Consider the following 14,900-nt stretch of genomic DNA (forward strand, 5'->3'; position numbering starts at 1 on the left):
TTTTTTGTCTCCTTCGATTTATTTTAAAATTCTGAGTTCTTGTTGAAATTTTGAGTTAGTAAGTTCTGGTTTATTTTGTTATAGGATTATTTTAAAATTCAGAACTTCTGAGTTCTTGTTGAAATTCTGAGTTTACTTTGTTTTGGGTTTATTTTAAAATTTTAAAATTCTGAGTTCTGTGTTCTTGTTGGAATGCATGTTATTGATAATTCAAAGTTCTTGAAAAAATCACCAAATTATGTTGTTCTGTATAGATTGTAAAAATTCTGAGTGGTTGATGCTCTATTATTTATTTTGTAGCTTGAAGACTTTGAAGGTTCATTTTTGTTGCACTTTTGTTTTTAGTTTTTGATATGCTTGGAATTCGATATGTTTGGCGTTTAACATGTTTGAAATTTTGGATTTTCATGTGGTTGCTGTTTTAATATGTTTATATTAATGTTCATCATATTTATAGGATTCTTCTAAAAAAATTTCTCATTCTTCCAATTTTGTTCTAATTTTCTATTTCGTCGGGTACCTAGTTACACGAACCGAATAAATCCATTCTTGATTGGTTTGGTTTGGTTTGGTTCAGGTATATATAAAAAAATACAAAACAGAACCAAACCAAATCAAGTACAATTTAATTGGCTCGATTCTCATTTTACCTCAAACTTGAACCAACCCGACCCGTAGTACCACGCCACTCTCTCAAGTGGTATGCTGGGCCAAAAACTAGGAAGCCTCCCAAGAAGCCAACACAAGGGCATGTCATGCCAACTCCACCAAGTGCCATGCGAAGACCAACTCAAATCACCAAGTGCCACGCCATTTCCTCCACTTACACGCCCATGCTTTCATCCCTTGGGCCAAGTTCCAGTGACCATCTAAGTGCAACGCCACTTCACCCAAGTATTGCAAGGCCCATGATTTCATTGAATACCAAACACTCCAAGTAACGGTCAAGCTTTGAATTTCAATAATTCTGTTTTGAATTTAAAAGTTAGGTTTAGGTTAGAATATAAATAAGTCCAAGGAACTCTTCCACAAACATCTTATCATACCTTAGCTTATCTGACTACTTTTCATCCCCGTTTTTGGTTCTTCTACATCATGAGCAACTAAATCTCCATTGTTAAGGTTAAGAACTCTATTTATCTTTTCATGGATTATTAATCTAAGTGTTTATTTTATTTTGAGGTTTATGCATTGATCTATTTCATAATTGAGTTTTCGTTCTTCATCCCTAAAGATTAGAATTGTTGAAAAATATTTTAACTCCGTTTTGGATTCTAGTATTACTTTTGGAAATTTAGTATTGGAATTAGCTTGAAAACTCTTTCTCATAACTTTTTAAACTCAACTAGGAATAGTATTTTAAAAAGTGTGTGACTTTATAATTCTCATAATCTTTAATTGGTTTAGAACTAGCTCGAATAAGTGACATATAATTCGACTTAGGATCAATATTAAATTTTATGTGAATATAAATCAGAATTGTGTTTAACCTCTTTTCTTAAATAATTGACTAAGGAATCAGCGATTAATTGGATTAAAGAGAAATTAAATTGTCAAGGAATTAGAATTTAATTATTTATAATTTGTCGTGAACTGATCTTTACATGCCTTGAAATAAATAAACACAAGGATTATTTTCTTAGAGAGTGAACATCTCTAAAACCTTAACATTCACATCATTATTATTTTTCACCCATTACTTTGCTTATTTACTTTGTCTCTGTTACACGTTTGAATTCTCTGATTCCTTTGTTTTAATTGTCTAATTAGTATTAATCAATTAATCATTGATGAATTGATTCTTTAATCCTCATGGGAACAATATTCACTCACCATGGTATTACTTGATACGATTCAGTGCACTTGTCGAGTTGAGATTTACACCATCAACTGTTTGGCACCGTTGCCGGGGATTAAATGAGATTGACGACAAACCATTTAGTTAATTCTCTAAATTAGACATTTTTAATCTTTCTTTTCTACTCATCGAAAACTTTTTTCACTGTCACCTTGGGAATTTCCACCTTTCAAGTTTGGTGTTCTTTGTATTTTTGCATGTAGGACAACAAAGACAAAGAACCTCTCTAATTTGATCCAGAAATGGAGAGAACCCTCCTTTAATTGAGGAAGAAATCATGAGCTCAACAAAAAATAAAGGACCCTGAAATCATGGCACCTGAAGAGAATAATCCAAGAAAGACTCTTGGTGATTCTGTTATCCCCACCAGTGATAGTTGTGAAAATAGCATAGTGAGCCCTATTGTGCAAGAAAACAACTTTGAATTGAAGTCCTCACTCATTCAATTGGTGCAACAAAATCAATTCGGTAGTAGTTCTCAAGAAGATCCGAACTTGCACATATCTAGCTTCCTATTGATATGTGATACAGTCAAGAGTAATGGAGTTTCTCCCAAAGCCATCAAGCTAAGACTCTTCCCTTTCTTTCTAAGAGATAGAGCCAAACAGTAGCTCCAAACTCAACCCTTGGATAGCATAGCAACTTGGAAGGATTTGGTTAATAATTTCTTAACCAAATTCTTTTCACCACAAAAGTTAGCCAAGCTGAGACATGACATCCAAACCTTCATCCAAAAGAAAGGAGAATCCCTTTATTAAGTTTGGAAAGATACAAGGAGATATTAAGAAAGTGTGATAAACTCCATTTTGTCGTTATAAATTGTATTGTAAAGTATGGAGTTTATCAACTAAATCACATAATTTTGGCACAATTCATAGAGTTTTTTAATTATTGCTTCCAATGAACTTATGAGTGAAAAATATGCTTTTTATGCTCTTAATAATTGATTTCTAATTCCTTTTTCTGCCATTCAATATCGTGATCAATTTTGATTAAGTGTTTCAAAGTGTCCTCATGATATGTGATGGGCGGAAAAATTCCGATTAAGAATTTATAATGGAAATAACGTTGCAAGTACAGTTCTTAACCGACGAAAATTTTACTTATCAATTTAAAACGAGTTGTCACAATTTAGAATCAATTAACTGGGAGTAGAATTCTTAGGTCGTCTCCCAACGAGTTAACAAAAGAGTGCAATTTATTGGTCAGGAATTTTCTGAGAAATTTTAGAGTTGGAGAATAGAGAAATAAATGACTATCAATTAAAGCAATAAAAATTAACAAGAGATTTTATATAATTAAAATAAAAGCCTTGACTGGGAGAAGATTAATCGGAATTTCTATCCTTGTTGAATGTTCCCAAGTATAATAGTAAACGATTGTTGCTTCTACTTAGTTATCCTTTACCTAATAAAGGAAAGTCAAGTAACTAACCAACCCTGATTCACAAGTCCTAATCCCTTCCTAGGGAAGGATTAGAGTTAGTGACTAGAGAGTCAGCTAACAACTTTCAATTACAAATTAATACTTGAGTATTCCAACTCAAGGGTCTCCTATTAATCAACTCCAAAGTCAAGTTGGGAGTTTACTCCATTAACATGGTTGCCATTTTCACAAACATGTAAAAGGAGTAGAGAGGAGACATAGTAATTAAAATTAATTTAGTAGAAGCAATTTCTAAGCTAATAAATTAGTTGGAGATAATAAAAAAATAATGGAATTAAATGTAAAAATAACTCTTTGCATTAATAAATTCCAAAATCAAAGATATCCATACATGACTCTAAACAAACTGAATGGAAAACAAAAGAGTAAGGTAATAGGAAAGCAAACTATAGTGATGTAAACTTCAATCGAAGGTAGTAACTCTCTCAAAATTCAATTCAAAAGCATAAAACTAAAAAATCTAAGAATGTGAAGAACCCTAGAGAAAATAGTGTTTTCTCTCCCAGATTCCCAAAACTAAAACTAAAACTAAGTGAATGTGAATGTGTGTTGAGTCTCTGCTTGTCCCCTGTCTCTAGTATGTGTTTTTGGGCCAAAAACTGAGTCCAAAACCAACCCAAAATCGCCCCCAGCGTCTTCTGCAGTTGCAGCATGTTACGCATGTCATGCATATGCGTCAGTCATGCGTACGCGTCGATGGTCTTCTGCGCGTGTCACGCGTACGCGTCAGTCACGCGTACGGGTCGCTGTGCGCTTTCTATCATTTTTTTTGTACTCTTTCATTTTTCTTGTTAAAACACATTAAATTTTTTATAGTAGACACAAAAATATGTTAAAAATACACAGAAATGTTTAAAGAAAAACTTAGGTAAAAATACATAATTTTTTTTATCCTAAACAAAAATTATTCAAGAGAAAACATAAATAGAAAATATGATTTTTTTTACTTAAACATATAAATTTTTTTAAATTAAAACAAATTTTTTGTCATAACAAAATTTTTTTAAAAGAAATCGGTTTTATTCAAACACAGTTATTTTGACTCAAACATAGAAATTTATTTAACGAAGCAAAAAATTCTTTTGACAATATACACGAATTCTTGAAGAAAAATAAATGAAAAAAACAAAAATTTTGGAAGAGAAACAAAAAAAATATACACAACTAGAAAATGGATTAATACAAACAGATTTACAGACAGATTTAGTCTTTATTACAGACAGATTTTTGGTTACCGATAAAATTACCGACGAATTTTGTCCCTCTGTAAAAGCCCCGTCGGAAATTATTTACCGACGGATTTTTCCTCTGTAAATTCTCCATCCATTTTCCGAAGGCGACGAACTTTCCGACGGATTTTCCGTCTGTAAGACGGATTTTCTGTCTGTAATTACAGACGGAGAGAAGAAGCAACTGTACGACGGAGAGAGGAAGAAGCACATAAAGGTAGGTAGGAGTTGGCAGCTGTTTATTTGTGAATGGATTTCGGGAGAGAGGGGATAGATTAGGTAAAGTTAAAATTTTCAGACGGAAAATTTTAAATTACATACGGATTTTCCGTCTGTAATCATTTAATAAAACGCAGCATTTTGTCTATTTAATTACAGGCAGATTTTCCGTCTGTAACTATTTTTCACGGAAAAAAATTAATTTTTCCGACGGAATTATCGACGGATTCTTTTTTCTGTCTGTAATTTATGCTAATTCATTTTTTTTTGTTTTCCGACAAAAAATCTCTCTGAAATTCCCTCTGTATTTCAGTGGGATAAAATCCGTCAGAAATATCCGTCTGTAATAACTAGTTTTCTAGTAGTGTATAGAAGTTTTAGATTTCTGTATTTATTAAAACATAATTCAGTATTTAGTTTACGTTTAATTTGACGTATACAGGATGAGTTCTTTTTCTACGAAATTTATGTGTTTGCATAGTAAAAGTTTGTGTGTTTTGTAACTAATAATTTATGTCCTTTTTATCTATATAAGTATTTTGTATTTAGCTTCACAAATTTCTATGTATAACTTCACAAAACTATTTATTTTGTATTTATGAGTTCTTTTTAATTTTAACGACAATTTCTTATGCCAAACGTTTAGAAAAAACATAATTTTTTTTAAAGAAAAACATAAAATTGTAGATGACAATACTAAAATTCTTTTTTCCCCTCCTCTTTGATGATATACACAAACACAACTTTTATTTCTACTCTCTGATAATATAGACAGACTAGTTATATTCCGTGTTCAACTTTATAAATTTATGTATTTTTTGTTATTTAACTTTTTGTGTCTTTTATATTTTTCAATTTTGGAACAAAATTTCTTATAAGAAACACATAAATATTTAGAATAATAATTTTTTTTCAAAAGAAAAAAACCAAAGTTTGTGGATAAAACACAAATTCTACATTTAGGAAAAAGATAAATTACGTTCATATAACAATTATTTTTCTACTTTATCCTTTTGTGGTGTTCTATCCTTGTATGTTAAAAAGGAATTGTTCGGTAGGTCGGGTACCGGACCGATCGGGTGAATGTCCTGATCAACAAAGGGGGGAGGTCGTCTGGTCGTACGTCTTCGGGTTGGAGCAGGCGAGGTCCCGAACTCTGTGGATGTGGGGGGGGGGGGTGTAACCTGCAAAGACACTCCGACGCGCAAGTCAATGAAGTGTGCAGGCGAAAAAGGGATAGAGTCATGTCACGTACCTTGGGGGAAGGGTAGGTCCTTCCCCTTATATACTGTGTCAGAAGTGGGCCCGATAAGGGTAGGCCCACTTTCTCCGAGGCGTGCTCCTCACAGCTGTAACAGAGCTGTCAGGGACGCGTGTCCGGGTCGGCTGCGGGGCGTCCCACCTCCGACCGTTCGGGTCGGGTGGCTCTCGGGTCGGGCCAGCCCGTAAGGGGACTTGGGCCAGGCCGTAACAGTGCCCCCACGCGCTAGTAATAGTTGTAAGAGCTATTAGTGGCATGTTACTTCTTGTTTCATGCGTCGTCGTCAGGTCAGCCGCCCGTGGGAGGGACGTGGCCCCTGCGCGCATGTCTTTTGGTTGCTGAGACAACCGTTCGTTGCTTCATTCTTTGCACTGAGCATTAAATGCTCATAATCGGTTGCAAAACTCCGCGCGTAAAGACCATTTTGCCCCTGGCCCTTTCGCGCTTTGCGTAGCGGTTTTTAAACAGTTTGTTTCAATTTTTCCTTTTTCCATTCTCGCTTCTACCATTTCATTCTTCTTCATCCAGAAAATCCCAGAGTACCCCAGAGCATCCCAGGGCTTCATCCTAGCATCTTCGTGCATTTCTCCTTCTTCCTCTTTGTTTTTACAACCATTTCAGGTAACCTTTGGTCCTTTCTCTTTTTTGCTTCATTGTTGTATGCTTGTTATTTGTGTCTTGCTTGATTCTTGTTGTTAGATGACTTTTTAGTGCTAAGTAGATGTGTTAGGGGAGGGGTACCATTCTAGGGTAGGTTTTTAAGTGGCTTGCGTGATAGGTATAGCTTTAGCCATGCTTGATCTTAATTTTTTGAATAGGATGGACATAGTTTCTGGGTCATTCCCGGACTCCCGACCTCATAGACTAATGGAGTGGTACCCCCATTGTAGGTATGCATCGCGTCATCTCCCGGGCTTCTGTTTCCACCGCGAGCTATGATCCCTATGCTTGGGTGACCTTAGATGTGAAGGACTCGCCAAATCAAATGGATTTGGAGGAGTTGACGGAATTTCGGCAGGCCGGGTATCTTTGCGGGGGGACGGACGAGGAGGCCAATTACGAGACCTTCGTTCCTGCCCCCAACGAGCGGTTGTACGAGATCAATTTTCGCTCTCCCCGGGTTGCCGACTAGATTTGGTTTTACAAAGCCATGTTCACCCAGGTCGGCGTTCGCATTCCGTTTTCCAATTTCCAGATGTCGCTTCTTAATCAGATATCTGTGTCGCTGTCGCAGCTCCATCCGAACAGCTGGGCTTCTATCCGCTGTTTCGAGATGGTTTGTGAATATCTCAAGCTGCCGGTGTCGGTGGATGTCTTCCTCTTCTTCTTCAACCTTACCAACCCCTCCAGACAAGGGAAGGCGAGGAAAGGGTTCCTGTCCTTCCGATCTGCCCAAGGTCGGAGGGTATTTGGCCTATTCGAGGACTCCTATCATGGGTTCAAGGACAAATTCTTCAAAGTTCGCCCCGTTAAAGGTCGCTATCCCTTTTGGTTGTCGTTAGAGGGGGAACGCCTCATCCCGACGTATTGGAGCTTTGCGGCGGGGTCTAATTCTTTCATTAAGGTGACCTACAAGGGAATGTCCCCTGTAAATAAGAGGATTGCCGATGTGTTGTTTGCTCTTTTTGGAAAGAATCCCGTGAATCCCCATCTCCTTATGGGTGAACGGGAGTCTGCCAGGAGTTATATTTATGAGCTGTTTTGTCTTGTACTTTTGCATTGTTTGTTATTTAATTTGCTCTTCCCGACTTCACGACTAACGTATTTGTTTCTCTGTTGTAGTGGAGATGTCTGCTTCCCGACTTCATGATGATATGAAGCTTGTCCCCACTCCCAAAAGACGAAGGGCATCTTCCAGCCTGGAGGGAGCTCTCACCGTGATGGAGAGGAACTTCGATGCTAGGGCCTTTATTGATAATCAACTGATTCCCGGTACGGAGGATCACTTCCTTGGAACCGAACTCGCGGGGCAGGCGAGGTGGATGTATCATACCCTTCTCCATGGGGCGGTGATAGCCCGGAAGGCCGAGTTCGATTTGTTGGGCATGCAGGTGTTGCGAAAGAAGCTCGATACCGCCGCCCAAGTGGTGCACGAAATTGTGATGTCCAGGCTCGAACTATTCCTGGCACGTGAGCAACTTGGTACGCGTAATAGTGATTACACATTCATAATTTGTCACAACTTCAATACAACTGACCAGCAAGTGCACTGGGTCGTCCAAGTAATACCTTATGTGAGTAAGGGTCGAATCCCACGGAGATTGTTGGTATGAAGCAAGCTATGGTCACCTTGCAAATCTCAGTCAGGCGGATATAAAACAGTTATGTGGTTTTCGAATATTAATTAATAAAATAGGGATAGAGATACTTATGTAAATCATTGGTAGGAATTTCAGATAAGCGAATGGAGATGCTTTTCGTTCCTCTGAACTTCTGCTTTCCTGCTATCTTCATCCAATCAGTCTCACTCCTTTCCATGGCTGGCTTTATGTGATACATCACCACTGTCAATGGCTACTTTCGGTCATCTCTCGGGAAAATGATCCAATGCCCTGTCACGGCACGGCTAATCGTCTGGAGGCATCACCCTTGCCAATGGCTTCATCTTATCCTCTCAGTGAATAATATGCTCACGCACCCTGTCACGGCACGGCTATTCATCTGTCGGTTCTCTATCATGCTGGAATAGGATTTACTATCCTTTTGCGTCTGTCACTAACGCCCTGCAATCGCGAGTTAGGAGCTCGTCACAGTCATTCATTCATCGAATCCTACTCGGAATACCACAGACAAGGTTTAGACTTTTCGGATTCTCTTGAATGCCGCCATCATTCTAGCTTACGCCACGAAGATTCTGGTTAAGAGATCTAAGAGATATTCATTCTAGCTTAATTCATGTAGAACAGAAGTGTTTGTCAGGCACGCGTTCATAGGGGAGAAGGATGATGAGCGTCACACATAATCATCACCTTCATCACGTTCTTGGGTACGAATGGATATCTTAGAAGCGAAATAAGATGAATTGAATAGAAAACAGTAGTACTTTGCATTAATCTTTGAGGAACAGCAGAGCTCCACACCTTAATCTATGGAGTGTAGAAACTCTACCGTTGAAAATACATAAGTGAAGGTCCAGGCATGGCCGAGATGGCCAGCCCCCTAAAATGTGATCAATAGTCTCCTAAGATGAACAATGGATTACAACTGAGACCAAAGATTCCTCATACAATAGTAAGAGGTCCTATTTATAATAAATTAGCTACTAGGGTTTACATGAGTAAGTAATTGATGCATAAATTCACTTCCTGGGCCCACTTGGTATGTGTTTGGGCTGAGCCTGAGTGTTGCACGTGTAGAGGTTCTTCTTGGAGTTGAACGCCAGTATTTGTGCCAGTTTGGGCGTTCAGCTCTGGTTTTGGCTCCTTTTCTGGCGTTGGACGCCAGATTTGGGTAGAAAGTTGGCGTTGAACGCCAGTTTACGTCGTCTATTCTTGGCCAAAGTATGGACTATTATACATTGCTGGAAAGCCCTGGATGTCTACTTTCCAACGCAATTAGAAGCGCGCCATTTCAAGTTCTGTAGCTCCAGAAAATCCACTTTGAGTGCAGGGAGGTCAGAATCCAACAGCATCAGCAGTCCTTCTTCAACCTCTGAATCTGATTTCTGCTCAAGTCCCTCAATTTCAGCCAGAAAATACCTGAAATCACAAAAAAACACACAAACTCATAGTAAAGTCCAGAAATGTGAATTTAACATAAAAACTAATGAAAACATCCCTAAAAGTAACTAGATCCTACTAAAAACATACTAAAAACAATGCCAAAAAGCGTATAAATTATCCGCTCATCACAACACCAAACTTAAATTGTTGCTTGTCCCCAAGCAACTGAAAATCAAGTAGGATAAAAAGAAGAGAATATACTATAAATTCCAAACTATCAATGAAACAGAGCTTCAATCATATGAGCGGGACTTATAGCTTTTTGCCTCTTGAATAGTTTTGGCATCTCACTTTATCCATTGAAGTTTAGAATGATTGGCATCTATAGGAGCTTCAGATTTCGAATAGTGTTATTGACTCTCCTAGTTCAGTATGATGATTCTTGAACACAGCTTCTTTATGAGTCTTGGCCGTGGCTCTAAGCACTTTGTTTTCCAGTATTACCACCGGATACATAAATGCCACAGACACATAATTGGGTGAACCTTTTCAGATTGTGACTCAGCTTTGCTAAAGTCCCTAATTAGAGGTATCCAGGGTTCTTAAGCACACTCTTTTTTCGCTTTGGACCTTGACTTTAACCGCTCAGTCTCAAGTTTTCACTTGACACCTACACGCCACAAGCACATGGTTAGGGACAGCTTGGTTTAGCCGCTTAGACCAGGATTTTATTCCTTTTTAGGCCCTCCTATCCACTGATGCTCAAAGCCTCGAGATCCTTTTTATTTGCCCTTGCCTTTTGGTTTTAAGAGTTATTGGCTTTTTGCTCTTGCCTCTTGGTTTTAAGAGCTTTTGGCTTTTTCTGCTTGCTTTTTCTTTTTCTTTCTATTTTTTTTTTTGCCTATTTTTTTTTCTATAATTTTTTTTCTGCAAGCTTTGTTCTTTGCTGCTTTTTCTTGCTTCAAGAATCATTTTTATGATTTTTCAGATTATCAAATAACATGTCTCCTAGTCATCATTCTTTCAAGAGCCAACATATTTAACATTCTTAAACAACAACTTCAAAAGACATATGCACTGTTCAAGCATATATTCAGAAAACAAGAAGCATTGTCACCACATCAATATAATTAAACTAAGTTCAAGGATAAATTCGAAACTCATGTACTTCTTGTTCTTTTGAATTAAAACGTTTTTCATTTAAGAGAGGTGATGGATTCATAGGACATTCATAACTTTAAGACAAAGTTACTAACTACTAATGATCATGTAATGAAGACACAAACATAGATAAACACATAACATAGAAAACGAAAAACAGAAGAAATAAGAACAAGGAATGAATCCACCTTAGTGATGGTGGCGTTTCCTTCTTGAGGAACCAATGATGTCCTTGAGCTCTTCTATGTCTCTTCCTTGTCTTTGTTGCTCCTCCCTCATTGCTTTTTGATCTTCTCTTATTTCATGAAGCATGATGGAGTGCTCTTGATGTTCCACCCTTAGTTGTCCCATATTGGAACTCAATTCTCCTAGGGAGGTGTTGATTTGCTCCCAATAATTTTGTGGAGGAAAGTGCATTTGAGGCATCTCCGGGATCTCATGGAAATGAGTTTCTTGCGCCTCTTGAGCTCCATGACTGGGCTCTCTTGCTTGCTCCATCTTTTTCTTGGTGATGGGCTTGTCCTCTTTAATGAGGATGTCTCCCTCTATGTCAATCCCAGCTGAATTGCATAGGTGGCAGATGAGGTGAGGAAAGGCTAACCTTGCCATGGTGGAGGACTTGTCAGCCACCTTGTAGAGTTCTTGAGGTATAATCTCATGAACTTCCACCTCTTCTCCAATCATGATACTATGGATCATGATGGCCCGGTCTATAGTAACTTCAGACCGGTTGCTAGTGGGAATGATTGAGCATTGAATAAACTCCAACCATCCTCTAGCTACAGGCTTGAGGTCCAATCTTCTTAGTTGAACCGTCTTGCCTTTGGAGTCAATCTTCCATTGAGCTCCTTCTACACATATGTCTATAAGGACTTGGTCCAACCTTTGATCAAAGTTGACTCTCCTTGTGTAGGGGCGTGCGTTCTCTTCCATGTATGGCAAGTTGAACGCCAACCTCACATTCTCCGGACTAAAATCTAAGTATTTTCCCCGAACCATTGTAACATAGTTCTTTGGATCCGGGTTCTTACTTTGATCATGGTTCTTGGTGATCCATGCATTGGCATAGAACTCTTGAACCATTAGGATGCCGACTTGTTGGATGGGATTTGTTAGAACTTCCCAACCTCTTCTTTGAATTTTATGTCGGATCTCCGGATACTCATTTCTTTTGAGTTTAAAAGGGACCTCAGGGATCACCTTCTTCTTGGCCACAACATCATAGAAGTGGTCTTGATGGGCTTTGGAGATGAACCTTTCCATCTCCCATGACTCGGATGTGGAAGCTCTTGGCTTCCCTTTCCCCTTTCTAGAGGATTCTCCGGTCTTAGGTGCCATCAATGGTAATGGAAAAACAAAAAGCTTATGCTTTTACCACACCAAACTTAGAATATTGCTCGCCCTCGAGCAATAAACAAAAGAATAGAAGAAGAAGAAGAAGAAATATGGAGAGGGAGAGGGAGATGTGGTTTCGGCCAAGAAGGGTATAGAGGGGTGTGTTGTGTGAATTTGATGAAGAATGGAGGTCTTTATATAGGGAAGGGAGGGGGGTTAAAGTTCGGCCATATGGGTGGGTTTGGGTGAGAAATTGGTTTTGAATTTTGAAGGTAGGTGGAGTTTATGAGGTAGGTTTATGGGGAAGAGTGGATGGATGTGAGTGGTGAAGAGGTGATGGGGAAGAGAGTTTGAGGTGATTGGTGAAGGGTTTTTGGGGAAGAGTGTTTATGGGGTTGTGTGAAAGAAAGTGGTGAGAAGAAGTGAGTGGAGGTAGGTGGGGATCCTGTGGGGTCCACAGATCCTGAGTGGATCCTGTGGGGTCCACAGATCCTGAGGTGTTCAAGGATTTACATCCCTGCACCCATTAGGCATGTAAAAATGCCTTTGTACCCAACTCTGGGCGTTCAGCGCCAGGTTGGTGGCCATTTTGGGCGTTCAACGCCCATTTGTGTGCCATTTCTGGCGTTGAACGCCAGAACCATGCCTGTTCTGGCGTTCAGCGCCCAGAAGCTGCCCATTTTGGGCGTTCAACGCCAGCACTATGCTCTGTTCTGGCGCTGAACGCCAGACAGATGCTCCTCCAGGGTGTGATTTTTCTTCTGCTGTTTTTGATTCCGTTTTCAATTTTTATATTTATTTTGTGACTCCACATGATCATGAACCTACAAAGACATATAACTAAGGAAAATATAGTTAGATAAATAAAAATTGGGTTGCCTCCCAACAAGCGCTTCTTTAGTGTCAATAGCTTGACAGTGGGCTCTCATGGAGCCTCACAGATGTGCAGAGCTTTGTTGAGACTCTCCAACACCAAACTTAGAGTTTGGATATGGGAGTTCAACACCAAACTTAGAGTTTGGTTGTGGCCTCCCAACACCAAACTTAGAGTTTGACTGTGGGGGCTTGGGTTGACTCTGCTTTGAGAGAAGCTTTTCATGCTTCCTCTCCATGGTTGCAGAGGGAGATCCTTGAGTTTTAAACACAAGGGAGTCCTTATTCCATTGAAGGACTAGTTCACCTCTGTCAACATCAATCACAGCTCTTGCTTTGGCCAGGAAAGGTCTTCCTAGGATGATGGATTCATCCTCTTCCTTTCCAGTATCCAGGACTATGAAATCAGTAGGGATGTAAAGACCTTCAACCTTTACTAACACGTCCTCTACTTGTCCATAAGCCTATTTTCTAGAGCTGTCTGCCATCTCTAATGAGATTTTAGCAGCTTGCACCCCATAGATCCCTAGTTTCTCTATTACAGAGAGGGGCATGAGGTTTATTCCTGAACCAAGGTCACACAGAGCCTTAAAGATCATGGTGCCTATGGTACAGGGTATTATGAACTTTCCAGGATCCTGTCTCTTCTGAGGCAATGTCAGTTGATCCAGATCACTTAGTTCATTGATGAACAAGGGAGGTTCAACTTCCCAAGTATCAATGCCAAATAATTTGGCATTCAGCTTCATGATTGCACCAAGAAACTTGGCATTTTGCTCTTCAGTAACATCCTCATTCTCTTCAGAAGAGGAATACTCATCAGAGCTCATGAAGGGCATAAGGAGGTTCAATGGGATCTCTATGGTCTCTAGATGAGCCCCAGAGTCCTTTGGTTCCTCAGAGGGAAGCTCCTTATTGACCACTGGACGTCCCAGGAGGTCTTCCTCCTTGGGATTCACGTCCTCTCCTCTCCTCACAGGTTCGGCCATGGCGCTTATGTCAATGGCCTTGCACTCTCCTTTTGGATTCTCTTCTGTATTGCTTGGGAGAGTACTAGGAGGGATTTCAGTGATCCTTTTACTCAGCTGGCCCACTTGTGCTTCCAGATTTCTAATGGAAGACCTTGTTTCATTCATGAAACTTACAGTGGCCTTAGATAGATCAGAGACTAGATTTGCTAAATTAGAAGCATTTTGTTCAGAGTTCTCTGTCTGTTGCTGAGTTGATGATGGAAAAGGCTTGCTATTGCTGAACCTGTTTCTTCCACCATTATTAAAGCCTTGTTGGGGCTTTTGATCCTTCCATGAGAAATTTGGATGATTTCTCCATGTTGAGTTATAGGTGTTTCCATAAGGTTCACCTAAGTAATTTACCTCTGCTATTGCAGGGTTCTCAGGATCATAAACTTCTTCTTCAGAAGATGCCTCTTGAGTACTGTTGGATGCAGCTTGCATTCCATGCAGACTCTGAGAGATCATATTGACTTGCTGAGTCAATATTTTATTCTGAGCCAATATGGCATTCAGAGTATCAACTTCAAGAACTCCCTTCTTCATAGGCGTCCGATTACTCACAGGATTCCTTTCAGAAGTGTACATGAACTGGTTATTAGCAACCATGTCAATGAGTTCTTGAGCTTCTGCAGGCGTTTTCTTTAGGTGAATGGATCCACCTGTAGAAGTGTCCAGTGACATCTTTGATAGCTCTGATAAACCATCATAGAATATATCCAAGATGGTCCATTCTGAAAGCATGTCAGAAGGACACTTTTTGGTCAACTGTTTGTATCTTTCCCAAGCTTCATAGAGGGATTCACCTTCTTTCTGTCTGAAGGTTTGAACATCAGCTCTAAGCTT

General features: G+C 39.3%; 1 non-coding gene across 1 annotated transcript; it reads left to right on the forward strand.

Moving 5' to 3' along the window:
* The first annotated feature begins 14,792 nt into the window (after nucleotides 1-14,792).
* On the forward strand, nucleotides 14,793-14,900 carry LOC112752536 (small nucleolar RNA R71). Its single transcript, XR_003176968.1, has one exon. It is a non-coding gene; the product is annotated as a small nucleolar RNA R71 (small nucleolar RNA).

Source organism: Arachis hypogaea, chromosome 15 (assembly GCF_003086295.3).
Source record: "Arachis hypogaea cultivar Tifrunner chromosome 15, arahy.Tifrunner.gnm2.J5K5, whole genome shotgun sequence".
NCBI classification, from domain to species: domain Eukaryota; kingdom Viridiplantae; phylum Streptophyta; class Magnoliopsida; order Fabales; family Fabaceae; genus Arachis; species Arachis hypogaea.